Below are 15,865 nucleotides of genomic sequence, written 5' to 3' on the forward strand. Positions count from 1 at the left end.
ACGAGGAATCCCGAAAACGACGGAGCTGGCACTGTGGCACTATTCATCACCGAGCCACCGAAGCACCGAAAGGTGCCCAATATGGGGCTTCAAAAATCCCCCTCAGTGCCAGAGTGACCAACGAGACGTCCGGGCGCATTTCCGGGGCATCCTGCTTAAGCCGGGACACCCCGATCCCCCACGGACGCCTTTTCTGACAGAGCACCCGGGGTTCGCTCCACTGACAAGCAAACGGCCCCTCAAAACGGGCCTACTAGCACCCAAGGACAACCAGGGCCGGGGAACAAGCTTCAGACAACCTTCTGGAACTCGGCTCGGTCTCCCGAAGTACGTTTCAGTGGTCGCGAACGCCTCCCGGCGAGCCTTCGGGTATTTCCACGGAAAGCAGAGACCACAATGATCTCTGAGTACCTCACAATAATCCCCAAGCATCTCAAGGCATTCAGGGCACACTGAGAAAATTCCGGTCAAAGTCCCTAGGTCCTCCTGGGCCAACGGTCCCCGACCGAGGACGACGAGCCAACGATCCCCCGCGGGGCAAAAGGATTGCCAAAACGAATGCAGGCATGCACAAAGAACAATCGGGGATCGAGGGACGCTAAACTCCACTCCGAACGTCCGAACAGGGCAAAACCGACTCCCGAGGCGCCGAGTCGCCCGAACGTCCGTCCACACGACGCATGGCGATATTAGGCTCATTCAAATCCTCGTCATTCAAGCATTCCAAATCCATAAATTAATTGGATATCGGAGATCGGACGCGCGCTCAATCAAGTCCCAAGTATTTTCCGGCTTTTCTCTCGACCGAACGGGACCCACAGCTCAGCCAAGCCAAGCCATCAAGCCGCGGCTCAACCCCAAGCCACGGCTCAACCCTCGGCTCTGATTGGACGGCCCAAGCCGCAGCTCCCCCTCCCATGGCCGGCGGCTCCAAGGCTCCCCCTCCACACAATTTGAATTTTTGGCTCTTACACCCATCACTTCCTCTTACACACTTACATCCATCCATCACTTCCTATCACACCCATCACTCCCCTTTGCTTCCCCCACACTCTAAGTGACCATTTCCCCTCCCTAATCACTCTTCAAATTTCGGCAGCCTATTTCCCCTCCCTAAACCACACTTAACTTCACTTAAACAAGCCATTAAGCCTCCCTTTATAAACCCTAAGCCTCATCAACCTAATGACTTCTTCATTCTCACTCTCTCTCAAGCCAATTTCTCTCTAGAACCCTCTCAAGCTCCAGCCCTCACCCCCACCTTCGTTCAGCCCGTGCCAAGGCCGAAACCGGCCAAAACCGCCGGAAAATCACCCGGTATTCCGATAACCACCCGACCCGACTTAAGCCAAATATCACCAAACTTCCTAGCCCACATATTTCCCACCCCCTAAGTCCATTTCCGGGCTTGGATTTTCGATTTGAGGTCCCTAACACCCCGTTCTAGCCGAAAACATAATCGGGTCCCTAGAGCATACCCGCGCGCACCGGACACTTCCTCGACGTGCCATTTCTTCCCACGACTTCGGAGAGTCGTGCCATCACGTTCAAAGGGTTCCTCACAACCCTCACCCTCCCCCGTGAAGGGGTGATCACGGTCCGAAGGCCGATCAACCGTGCACAACCACCATTCACTCGTTTCTCCCTTACCAGGTTCCATTCACTTTTACCGAACTTTCTCTCACACTTTCGGGTTCATTCAGGCTTTGGCACGCTCGGGGCTGCCCACGGTCATCTAGATCCGTCTCTTAGGAGTCCAACGAGCCCGACCTTGCACCGTGCCGTGCCCGGAGCTCGCGTGCCGACCCATTTTTTTCCGGACTGCCGCGGCTGCCAACACCCGGGTCACCCGCCCGTAACTTCAAAACCGAGTCTACCGACTCTCAAGGCCACGTCTCCGACTCTTTTCCTCGCACATCGAGGCTAGGTAACATCCCTCTACAACTTAGAAGGGTTAGGATCTTCGATGTTTGTTTATATGAAGCGTGAATGTATTTTAAAATAACCGGAACGCATGCAAGACGCCGTTTTTCCTTTAGATCCGAACTTCCCATGCATCCTCATGCAACGTACATGTCCCATTTTTTTTTACGTCTATACGGTCGTATAAATATGCATGCATACGTGATGTGGTCCGAATCTAGGGGAATGAGACGGATATAGACTCGAGAGAGCCATGGAACCTCTCGGCCAAGCCTCCTAGATGGAGGGCCGTGAGCCTCCTCGGCTCCCTCGGGTCCATAACCGCCTCATTCTCCCGGATTAGACCACCTCTACGTTCGGGAAAGCCCTAGCCGCGGCCAAGATATGTTTCAACGAAGGGAACGGCTCGGGATTTAGGAGGGAGAGCCCTTGGAGGGTTCGGCTATGTCAAAGAACCCACGACCATGCCCTTACGATGGGGGGGCCGTGAGGCTCCTTGGCCTAACTGAAGTCTTAGGGCTCCTCCTCCCTTGATGCCGTGTGATTCCCGTGCATTATCTCTAAGATTATCATGAAATGCGTTAAATTTATTCGTTAGTTTTCGTGAATATGATGTTTTTGCATGTTTCGCGTGATTATTCGTGTAAACCGTGATTGTGTCGACCCCGATCTAGTGAAATATGTGTTGTTTTCATATACACATTGTTTGATGCATGCAATGATCGGTTAGGAACGACGTGGAAGACCCATCGAGACTCGAACCGGGTCAAGGAATGTTCGGCCGATCACCTTCGGGAGGTGGCCGAACCCTCCGTGACCTCTTTGGAGTCCCGGTTGGTCCTTCCGTCCTTCCGAAGACGATCCTTGGAATTGTTTGTAAATATATCCCTCTCTAATCGTTATCTACGCAATCGTTATTTACTAGACTTGTTAGATCCGGGTGTCGCTTGTTAGAACCATAACCGCAACGTGAATCAATAACCACCGAAGAATTTCACAAAGTGGGGAAAATGGGACGTGTTACTCGATTGATTAAGTCACTTGGACTAAATAATTGGGCTAATCAATCCTCAATTTGTAAACGCATCGATGATTTACGGAACGGTGAAAATGCCCTTTTCCATTAAAAAGCTCGCAATTTCAAAATACCGGGATACGCAACACGAGTGAAATTGATGTCCAATGAGTACTCGCGTATCACGACTCGAGTCCGGGCCCGATTTGAGGCGGCTCGAGTCGAGATGCGCGAGTCCTCCTTAGACTCCTTCGTGTGGCGGAATCTCCAATTTGCATACAAACATCACAATTTTATTCCAAGGGCATAATCGTCACTCCGAGACTCATCGATACCTTAGGCATTAGGGGGTTAGAAACGCCTCGATCTATGGATTGAAAGGGGCAACCCATCCGGGTACGAGTCTCATTCGTATGGCCCATTCCGTCCGTTTTCGGTGTTCCTATCTTCCTATCATAAATTCGGTGGGGAGCATTTTACTTCAGTTATAAAACACGAACGATCGGATTAATCGTACATTCGACTTAATCAAACTCTAGATAATGGATAGGCGGAACGATAGGCTCCATTTTAGAGTCAAGACACGAGTTTGACTAATTCGGTGAAGCCACAGTAACACTTAACTGAATGAAAGTCATAAAACAAACACACACATGTAATTGGCTTAGAATCTTATCCTAGCCCGCCCTCTATGTTTGCCTAGGTTAGATGCATTGTTTGCCAATCAACCAAGGATGATAACTGATTAAATCACGTATATTCGGCCTAATACACAATTCGCTTGTATTCACCGACACTTATTAGTAATTGTCAGTTGCTTTCTGTATTGTGTCAGTTACATCAGTTTTCTTCTGTTTTATTCTTGCTTTCGATGATTTATTGCGGCTCGGGCCAGAACCCATAGGTCACGTGTTACATGAGGTCCAACGCCCCAAATTACCGAACACGAGGTCCAACGCCTCTTAACTCACCGAGAGCGTGCAACCCGAGTGCGGAATGGGATCTAGCCTCGATTCACTGTCACACTCCGAATACGGCCTATGTGGAAGGCGGATTTGGATTGAGCGCGTGAAACGTGTCTAGATATCACCCGGGAGCTCGATCGATCCAACGGTTACAGTGGAAACAAGTCGTTTTTCTGCAAACCGTCGGTTCGATCGGACCCGACCCCCGGCTCTTTGAGTTTGCGTTGCCTTAATTTGTTTATCGGTTATTCAAAACACACGGTGAGCCGGAGCGGAATATTGGCCCAATGTAAACCGACCGGGATCCATTTATTTCATTCAGTTGTATTCTGCAATTATTCGAGTGTACATTGTGAGGATCTTATTTGTATGTTTATTCATATACTTGTAAGGATCCCGGTCGGTGAGCAAGAGGTCCGAGTGTCGAGTCGATTAAGTCGGTCTATCGTCACCAAGGGATGAGTAAGCTCGAATAATCATAGTCTTGGTTCGCGCAGGGAATCGACCGTCACGGTTCGAAGAACTGTAACGCTAAGATAGCGAACCGATTCTTTGACTCACAAGCCTACTCATCCTTCGGATTCTTGGCCCAACTCAATCGATTCATCGATTTTACAGTGTCAAAACGGGCGAGTCAAGTGCGACCCTAAATCACGCGGTACATAAACAAAATGGCAAGCCTAGCAAGCTAGAGTACCGAAAGGGCGTGCGGGATATAGGCCCGCACGTAATAGAACCCCTGAATTCGGAATTTTCGGTTCCGTATGACCATTGCCTTAGCATTTAGGTGTACCCCGTACCCCTAGACCCGGGTAGCTTGCCGGCCCTTGACCTTCGGGCTGTAAAATGGCAAGTGGCGACTCCTTCTCACGTGCGTCCGTTGCGCGCCCCCGGGAAGGTGGACACTCCCAAGCCGCATTTGCTTAGGCGCGCGCATGCGTGCCCCGACGAGATTAAATTCGGGTGCACACAAGGGCGTTGAACCCTGTGCTCGATGATTAGGGTGTTGAACCCTAATATTATTCGGCCTAGGGATCAAGCTCGACCCGTATGGCAAACAAGTGCGGAAAGATAACACGCAACATGTTAATAACAGACAAGGTGTTTTGTATTTACCGAATGTACGTGGATTAACAAGTTTATTAATCCAAAAGTGTTTTTGCAAGCAAATGCCATATGCTAAGCAATCAAACACGTGCCAATGTTTTAGTATTCTGCTTTTGTTGGAAATTTGGAAAAGAGAATCGAATATCATGTGTGTAGATTGCTTTTATAGTGATTCGGTGTTGTGACACTGAATTACCACTGAATTGATCCAAACTTGTATTTTGACTCTAGATTTGGAACCTAGAGTTCCGCCTAACCATTTCTAGGATTTGGTTAAGTAGAGTGAAATGATTAGTCCGATAACTGTATTTTGATACAGAATACCCAACTGACATCTTAAACTGCGCTAGGATGTCGGCGAATCACGAAATGATGTTCTTGCCCTTGATTTGAAAATTTGTTTTCAGAAAAGGAGAGCAACACAATAAGGATTTGAAAGTATGAGGGTTTTGAAAAGGGCATTAACACCGTTTTATAATTCGTCGACGCGAGTTACAAATTAATGTCCAATTCGTGTAAAGTTGTTTAAATTGAATGAATTAACCGTGTGAACGTCCCGATTAACCCGTTCGTGAAATTAATGCTTAAGGTTATTGCCGAATACTTTAATTGTAAAAACGATTCGTGATTCGACGACCAACGCGAATCCGTAAGGATCGAGGATATTTGGTCCAACGACCGAAACTACCCTCGTAACCGAATGGACCCGAATGAGTCAACGATACCCGAATCCATGCATGTTTTGTTTTGAAAAGACATGTAATCGATGTTTTAACATGGGAATCGTGGAAATATCGAAATTACAATTTCGTACAATCCGAGAAATGAATTAAACTCGAAATAAGGAAATCATTCTTGATCCAAAAAGGGCCAAGAAGCCCTCGGCTTCACCTTGTCAAAGATGGCCGAATACTCTCATGGTTCGATTCAAATCACAAAGAATTTCCTTGTCTTGGTTTAATCATTTTTCGCATGCTCAAACATCAAACATGATGAAAAACACGTTTTTGACAAAAGCCGGTATTATCATGATTTGATTAACTCATTTAAACATGCAAACATTCGCAAACATGTTATTTAAAGAATCGATAAAATAATACCGGCTTCATGCATGCAAGAACAACAAAATAAACTCGGAAAATAACTTGGATCGGGCTAAGGAGACCAATCTTAACCCGAAAAGAGCAACTCAAGTCTCGGCCATCCCATTTAGAGACTTGGCCGTGAGCTCACTTGCCATTTCCGGGTCGGGATGGTCTTCCAAACAACAATCCAAACCTTTTTCCGACATGCTAGCAAGTTATAAGGTAATACACATGCATAATATAACATAAAATTGCATAAAAGTTAAGTCTTGCAAGTTAAGTATGCATAAAATACCATAATACTCCATAGCCATGCAAAAATATAAAAAGCCCTAACTCCTCTAAGTCAAGAGTGATTTACCTAGCCTCGGGATACGAGGAAAGAGTCGGGGAAGTGTTCGAGAGTCGGGTGACTCGGTTGAACGCTTGGAAAGATGCTCGGGTGCAAAGGATGTACGCTCGGGGAGCTAGGTGCACCGGGAGTGCGGCTGGAATGCACGGGAGGCGCGCGGCGTGCGCGGGGCGCAGGCAGGCGCACGGGCGTGTAGGCGTGCGCGCGGGGCGCGCGGGCGTGCGCGTGCGCCCGGGCAGGCGCGCGGGCGTGCGCGCGGCTGGCGCTGGCGGGTCACTATTCACCCGAGAGTAGCGATTTCACCCGAAATGCACTATTTGACCTGAAACAATAATTTAAAGACTTCAAATGGAAAAACCAATTTCACCAATGAACTCCATGGGTCCAAAATGAGTGGGATATGAAGTTTGAGAAATTTTGAGCTTAAGTCGGGATGATGAACATCGGCTTCCGACTTAAGAACTCAAGGCTCTCTTTTGATCTTTTCGGTTTTCTTTTCTCTTCCTTCTAAGTGCTGAAGTTTTTTGGTTCTTGAGTGTTCTTGGCTATGGAGTTTGAGAGGATTTCTTGAAGGAGAAAGGTTGGAGAGAGTGTGTAAGAGGAGAAGTGATTATCTTAATCACTTTTGGGCCATTTATAGGCAAAGCTAATGACACAATTAGCAAAAGCAAGTGCTCTTAACCCCCATGCTTAGAAAATATCAAGCCTCATCCTCTTCCATTGCATTAATGAAGAAGAGATAAGACATTGATGAGCATTGATGAGCATTGATGGAGGCTTGAGTGTTGTCTTCAAACTCTTGGATATTTTCAAGCAAGAGTGCAAGTTGGCTTCTTGCATTGAAGAAGAAGAAGAAGCTTCTAGAGTAAAGGGTGACCCATCTTGAGTAGCCCGTGGGTCCCACGACCGAATAGGAGAAACCGGGAAAAAACTCGAGTCTCGATTGATCGCGCATTCGAAGTTCGTGGTTTGAATTGAACGTCGAATTATCGATATACGCGAGGAAATGGATTTAATGAGTCCGAGATTGGCATTTTCCGTGAGAAATTGCCAAATGTCTGTATGAGGCTTGGAAGCCGGTTTTGCTCCTTTTATGCATTCAGAGCGAGGTTACCCACTTCTGACAGCATATCTTGTATCTGCATCCCACGTCGGTCATTTTGACATAAATTGTCAAATTACGTGGGCCCTTGTCCCTTAAGCCGGTAAATACAAATATGGAGCCGGAGATGTCCTAGGAGGCCGAAACTGGATTTCTCAAATTGCTTTCTGAGTTTCTTGGGCGTTCCGGAGATTACTGCGATCTCTGTTTGCTGAGATTGGGCCTCTAAGGATATGAAAAGTGCATCTGAGACCCTTAAAGCACCGCATGAGGGGTCTAGATGAGTTGTGTGATTCATTCCGACAATTCCACATTGAGCCTTGAGAAGGCTAGCATTGTGTAAGGTAAGCATCCAGCGTCAAGTTTCCCCAAAGAGGACCTCCGGATATGGATTTTCACTGAAAATGGCCTTTTGTGCCCCTCGGAGGTTACTCGGGAAACCGTGAAGGGTTTTGCTGTCTGTTTTGCCCAATTGCGAATATCCGCTGGAGTTTTCAGGGCAATATAGTGTGAACTTCGTTTGTCGTAATTCCATCAGACCAGTCTCCGGTTACGCTCTTCCGAAGAAGGGTATGCCCGTTTTGTCGTTCGGAAGTCATTCAGAGTGTCTGTATGGCTTCTAAAAGACAATATGAAGCATTGCTCGTGCTCTGTATGATTGAGGGGCATGGCCGCATCTGATATTTGGAATTAACTTTTCTCCGAGAAACCGGCATTTTTGGACTTCCACTGAAAAGTTGTCTGGATACAGAAAGTTGTTCTGTATAGAGCAGATGATTTGCAAAATGCCTTTGGGGACACTTTTCATCTATTTGGCATTGGAGTGGATTTTTGGAGTCCAATATTGGCTATCTTCCGATGATCGAGCGAACTATTGAAAAATAGAACTGTCCGTGTGATATACTGAAAATGCCGGTTTTGGATATTGCTGAGCTCTCTAGTCACTCTATTACCCTTTGGTGACCCCTGGAGTCCTTCTGTCATATGCATGTGTCATTTGCCCGATTTTGCCGACTTGAGGATGAATAGTGATTTTCTGCTCTGTTAAGTCGTTTTTCTGTATTCTGCTCAGGTTGTGGCTTGGATCATTGCTGATATTGTTGTTTGGGAAAGGTGAGCCAAAATGAGGTGCTGACAGCCGAGATGATTCCGACTTAAGTCTTTGATGTTCTTGCTTGGTGTTTGCTGAGCCAAAGGGGGCTGCGATTTTGCTGAGCTCTTTGGGAGCTTTTGCTTGATTAAAATAGCAAGTGTTAATGTGAGAGAAGGTGTGTGATGACTTGTGATTTAGTTAATGACTTAAAGGATATATAAAGGCAAAGATTGAGTGTAATTAAGAGAAGAAAAGTGCAATTAGGGCTCTTGATTAGGGGGATCCGAATTTCTTCAATGGAGATGAGGATGAATCTCCTCCATGCATTCTTCATGAAGATGAGCCAAAATGCATTAATGTCATGGAGTATTATCTTGGATGATGGCTTGATATTTTCATGCAAGACAAGTGCAAATTTGTCTTCTTGGCTTGATGAAGAAGATGATAAGAGAGGGGTGGTTCTTCTTATCTTTGGCAAGGGGAAGAAGATGCCGTGGGTCCCACACGGATTGGAGGTGAATCGGGAATGCTCGGATGTCGATCGGTTACGTGTTCGAGTTCCGTGACTCGAAAGAACGTCGTTTTGACAATGTGCGCAGGAAAATGATCCCGATGAGCCTAAGATTGCTAATTTTGCATGAGAAAATGCTCGTGTGGTTTTTTTAGGCTTGGAAGTCGGTTTTGCTCATTTCAGGTGACTAGAGCGAAGTTAACCGCTTATGACAGCATATCTTGTATCTGCATCCCACGTTTGTCATTTTGACATAAATTGTCAGACAACGTGAACAATTGACCCTTAAGCTGGTAATGCAAATGTGGAGCCGAAGACGTCCTAGGAGGCCGAAACTGGATTTCTGATATTGCTTTCTGAGTTGCTTGGGCGTTCCGGAAATTACTGTGATCTCTGTTTGTCGAGATTGGACCTCTAAGGACTTGAAAAGTGCATCTGAGACCTTTAAAGCATTGCTCGGGCAGCCTAGATGAGTTGTGCAGTTCAGTCTGACGATTCCACATTGAGCCTTGGAATGGCTAGCACTGTGTAGGGTAGGCATCCATCATCAAGTTTCCACAAAAAGGATCTCCGGATATGGATTTCCGTTGAAAACGGTCTTTTCTGCTCCTCGGAGGTCACTTGGGAAACTGAAATGAGTTATGCTGTCTGATTTGCCCAATTGCGTCTGTTCGTTGGAGTTTTCAGGGCAATGCAGGGTCAATTTCGTTTGTCGTTATTCTGTCAGACCAGTCTCCGGTTATGCTTTTCCGAAGAGGGATATGCCCGTTTTGTCACTCGAAAGTCATTTGGAGTGTCTGTGTGGCTTCCAAGAGACAATCGGAAGTATCGTTCATGCTCTGTATGATTTTGGGGGCATGGTCGCATATGATATTTGGAATTAACTTTTCTCCGAGAAGCCGGCATTTTTGGACTTCCACTAAAAAGTTGTATGTATACAGAAAGTTGTTCTATATAGAGTAGATGATTTATGAAATGCGTTTGAAGAGACTTTTCATCTGTTGGCATTGATGTGGATTTTTGAAGTCCAATATTGGCTATCTTCCGATGGACGAGCGAACTATCGGAAAATAGGGATGTCCACGTGGTATGCAGAAAATGTCGGTTTTGGAAGTTGTTGAGCTCTTTAGTCACTATGTTGCCCTTTGGTGACCCCTGGAGTCCTTCTGTCGTGTGTATATGTCATTTACTTGATTTTGCTGACTTGAGAATGAATAGTGATTTCTCGCTCTAAGGAGCCTTCTTCTGTGATAACACTCAAGTCGTGGCATTGTTTGCTATTGAAGGACATTGTTGGACTTGTGGACCAAAATGGGGTGCTGACAATTCCGACAATTCCACGTTGAGCCTTGGAAAGGCTAGCACTGTGTAGGGTAGGCATCCGGCGTCAAGTTTCCGTAAAAAGGACATCTGGATATGCATTTCCACTAAAAATGGTCATTTCTGCTCCTCGGAGGTCATTCGGGAAACTGAGAAGGTTTTTGCTATCTGTTTTGCCCAATTGCGAATGTCCGCTAGAGTTTCCAGGGCAATGCAGTATGAACTTCGTTAGCCGTAATTCCGTCAGACCAGTCTCCAGTTATGCATTTCCGAAGAGAGGTATACCCGTTTTGTCACTCGTAAGTCATTTGAAGTATTTGTGTGGCTTTCAAGAGACAATCTGAAGCACTACTCATGCTCTGTATGCTTGTAGGGCATGGCCGTATCTGACATTCGGAATTAACTTTTCTCCGGGAAACCAGCATTTTTGGACTTCCACTGAAAAGTTGTCTGTATACATAAAGTTGTTATGTATAGAGCAGATGATTTGCAAACTACTTTTGAAGACACTTTTCATCTGTTTGGCACTGACGTGGATTTTTGAGGTCCAATATTGGCTATCTTCCGACGGTCGAGCGAACTATTGGAAAATAGGACTGTCCATGTGATAAACTGAAAATGCCGGTTTTGGACATTGTTGAGCTTTCTAGTCATTCGGTTGCCTTCTGGTGACCCTTGGAGTCCTTCTGTCGTATGCATATGTCATCTGCTCAATTTCGCCGACTTGAGGATGAATAGTGATTTCCTGCTCTGTCAAGCCATTTTCTGTAATAATGCTCAAGTCGTGGCTTGGATCATTGCTGATAATGTAGTTTAAATCATGAGCCAAAATGGGGTGCTAACAGACATAAATTGTTAGACAACGTGAACAATTGACCTTTAAGCCGGTAATGCAAATGTGGAGCCAGAGATGTCCTAGGAGGCCGAAACTGGATTTCTCATATTGTTTTCTGAGTTCCTTGAGCGTTCCGGAGATCACTGCGATCTCTGTTTGTCGAGATAGGACCTCTAAGAACTTGAAAAATGCATCTGAGACCTTTCAAGCATTGCTCGGGAGGTCTAGATGAGTTGTGTAATTCATTCCGACGATTCCACATTGAGCCTTGGGAAGGCTAGCACTATGTAAGGTAGGCATCCAGCGTCAAGTTTCCCCAAAGAGGACCTCCGAATATGGATTTTCACTGAAAATGGCCTTTTATGCTCCGCGGAGGTTACTCGGGAAACTGAAAAGGGTTTTGCTATCTGTTTTGCCCAATTACGTTTATCCACTGGAGTTTTCAGGGCAATACAGGATCAACTTCGTTTGTCGTTATTCCGTCAGACCGGTCTCCGATTATGCATCTCCGAAGAAGGGTATGTTGTTTTGTTACTCGGAAGTCATTTGAAGTGTTTATATCGCTTCCAAGAGACAATCTGAAGCACTATTCATGTTCTGTATGCTTGTAGAGCATGGCCGCGTCTGACATTTGAAATTAACTTTTCTTCGGAAAACCGACATTTTTGGACTTCCACTGAAAAGTTATCTGTACACAGAAAGTTGTTCTGTATAGAGCAAATGATTTACAAAATGCATTTGAAGACACTTTTCATCTGTTTGGCACTGATGCAGATTTTTGAAGTCTAATATTGGTTATCTTCCGATGGTCGAGCGAACTATCGGAAAATAAGAATGTCCATGTGGTATACTGAAAATGCCGGTTTTGGATGTTGTTGAGCTCTCTAGTCACTCTGTTGACTTTTGGTGACCCATGGAGTCCTTCTGTCGTATGGACATGTCATCCGCTTGATTTTGCTAACTCGATGATGAATAGTGATTTCTTGCTCTGTCGAGCCGTTTTCTGTATTCCTGCTCAAGTTATAGTCTGGATCATTGCTGATATGTATTGTTTTACTTGATGAGCCAAAATGAGGTGCTGACAATCTTTCCCTAATCAAATCGCCCAAGCCTAATCAAGGGCTTAATTGCACTTTGTTTCACTTAATTGCACTTAATCTTCACCTATATATATCCTTTAAGTCATTAACTTAATCACAACTTCTTTCATGCCATCTCTCTAGCATTTTCTCACTCTTCAAATGCTCTCAAGTCTCCCTTAGCTCAAGCAAACTACGGCCAACAATTCAGCAGGCAAAAACCGAACAAAACCCTTAAGACTTTAATCGAAATCATGGTATTCACCATCCCGGCTTAAATCAATACTTCGCCAAACTTCATATCCCAAAATATTTTCGACCCCCTCTATCCATTTCCGAAGTTAGATTTTAAGTTTAAAGCCTCCAACTTGTCGGAATACCCCACTACAGAACCGAACATGATTTTGGTCATTCTCGGGTCAAAAATGGCAACCTGGGTTTCAAGCATTTTTGGACTGGTTTGAGCTGCCAAAACCCATCAAACACCTCCCTACACGACCTTAGGGTGTCAAGGAGTCGAGAAATCCAAGAAAAACATATTGATTTTGACCCAGCACAACTGCCTAATCGGGTCGGATTTTCTGACTGTCTTTGCGGTTTTCCTTGTATATCGGGTCGATTCGAGACTCTTTTTGCCAAACGACCACCACAGTCACCTCCGGGGGTCAGTTAGAAGTCGGAAGCTACTAACCTTGCCTCAAAATTTCATCGGGAGCCACCGTGGTGATGTCCGACCCTGAAACTGCCCAGTCATGTCTGTTTCCTAGACGTGCTCTGTTTTCTGTAATCTTTGTAGGGCTATATATGTCAACCCGATAACTCTGGAACCAAACAACCATCACAGCCACCTCTGAGGTTCCCTTAGGAGTCGAAAGCCACCGACCTTACATCAAAATACCATCGGGAGCCTCCGAGAGAGCCGTTTCTTTCTGGACTGCCAGTCGGGTCTGTTTTGACCCAGTCCTGTCTGTTTCTATTTTGCTAACCCGACTTTGCTCGTGTTTTCCGGAAACTCTACGCGTGCTCTCCTCCCGAAACCATCACAGGGACGTTAAGCATCCTCTTGGCTTTCCGGAACATCTGAGCACTCTCCGAGAAGCCACCCGAGTCGCCCGAACAAGCCTGTTTTCTCCTGGGTGCCCAGTCGAGTCGGCCAGTGCCCAGTCGGGTCTGTTGCACCTTTTTGGGTCTACTCAAGCCAAAACAGCCCAAACCCGACCCACCAATGATCCAACTCAACATTTTACAATCTCATCCCATATCGTGGGATTAGGTATAACCATTTCCGACTTAGAAGAGCTAGGACTTCTACATTTTCATTGTGTTTACAGAGTTATAAGGTGTTTTAAGCATGTTTTATCTTCAAGATCATTTCTTTTATGCATTTCCATGTTATATCATGCATGATTATCATCGTTTAATGTGCTAGCATGTCGAAAAATGTTTAAATCGAAGTCGAGGAGATCGATTTAAACTCGAACGACCAAAGAAGCTCACGGGTTCCCTTTGAGAAAAGGTAACCGCGGCCCTTTGTTGATTCTTTGGGTTATAACCGGTTTCCTTGTCCTGATTTAAGTTGTTTTTCGAATTTTTGTGTTTTCCCGCATCCACGAAGTCGGTATCGTTTTATTGATTTCATAAATAACGTGTTTGTGCATGTTTGTATGTTAAAAACGCGTTTTTTTAAAATCATGGCGATACTGGCTTAGTTAAATACGTGTCATTTATCGTGTTTAACATTTCAGCATGCGAGAAATAGTCGAAATTGGGTTTAAAAAAACGCTTGAAACCCTAAACGGGTCAAGAAAACCCACGGCTATTCTCAAGAGGAAAGAGCCGAAGGTTCCTCGACCTTATTCGGATCAATAACGGTTTCTTTACCTTGATGAAATACATTTCTCGAATTTTGTGTAAATTGCAATATTAATATTGGCGCAAATCTCGCGTGCTAACAACTTTAAAACGATGCTTTTTGAAGCAAAATGCATGGATTCATATATCGATGACTCTTTCGGGGCCATTTGGGTTCCGAGGGTATTTTGGTCATTTTGACCAAATTATTCTCGACCTTCCTAAACCCGTCTTAATCTCCGTATCATGAATTGTTTTCATTAAATTAAGCTTTTCGAGTACTCAAACTTCATTCAGTGGATCAATTCATAATTTGTTTGATTGTTTGTAACCCGCACATTTACTGCATTCGGCATTTAATTTTAAGCTTTAAATTCACAAACGGGTTAATCGGGACGCTCACACGATTAAATCCACTTGGCACTTATAAGTTTGCATGAATTGACAATTAACTGATAACTCGTGTCGATGAGTTGTCAAATAACGTTAATGTCCTTTTCAAAACTTGTCTATTTCAAAACCTATAACGCGCGATCCAATGTAGCACGGACGTCTAGGAAGGACTTTTGTGTCTCAACTTGAGTTTTTACCTGATTTCAGGTAACTCAGGTGAGGATATAAAAGATCTTTCTAGATGACTTCCGGTTAGATCGACCGGTTCTTTGGCTTTTTTCGGGGTCCTTGCATAACCCTGGACGATCCAGGGAATTGGTCGACACCTGCTACAGGCCGAAGTGGCCCGCACTGCGATGTTTCCCTTTTATGAAAACAATTTTAAAATAAAGGGCGAAATCATCTTTTCACAAATTAACAACACCCTAGGGTTAGCTCGACAGAAACACTACAGTATCAGGATAAGGACGGGCTACCTATTCAGGTGCAAGTTTATCTGCAAAGCCTTTTCTTATCAAACTGATGAGTTTTTGTCATCCTATCGTAGACTTGGGTAACTAGAACGGTTATATCTGTCACAAAACATGCAAAATACTGATTAACCTGTCACTCGACCTAACCAAACACTAGATAATGGTTCGGTGGAACTCTAAATCCCAAATCTAGAGTCAAAACACGAGTTTGGCGAATTCAGTAGAATTTCAGTGTCACAATACAAAACAATTTTAAAAGCAATCCACACACAAAGGACTTAACTACAGACATCATGTCTGTCAAATCCTTGAAATAAAGCCGAATGCAAAAATGTTTTACACACTTTTGTCTATTTAACATAGGGCATTTGCTTGCAAAAATACCCCTGGGTTAATAATTTGTTAATCCACGTACACTTGACAATAACAAACTCATTGTCTGTTATCTGCATGCTGTTTGTTACTTTTCTGCTATTGTTTGTCCGTGCGAGTCGAGCCCGACCCATAGGACGCATTGCACTTAGGTTTCAACGCCCTAACCATCAATCACGAGGTCCAACGCCCCATTCATTGAGAGCGCATTTGAATTTTAGTTTTCGATTTTTCCCTAAACTCATGGCGAGTCGGAGCGGAATAATAACCGAAAGCGAACTGATTAGGATTCGACCATTTGTTATTTGTAATTTGTTGTATTTTAAGAGCATTGTAAGGATTTTATTTTGTATATTCATTTTGTAAGAATCTCGGTCGGTGAGAGAACA

This window comes from Punica granatum, chromosome 5, assembly GCF_007655135.1.
Source record: "Punica granatum isolate Tunisia-2019 chromosome 5, ASM765513v2, whole genome shotgun sequence".
Lineage (NCBI taxonomy): Eukaryota > Viridiplantae > Streptophyta > Magnoliopsida > Myrtales > Lythraceae > Punica > Punica granatum.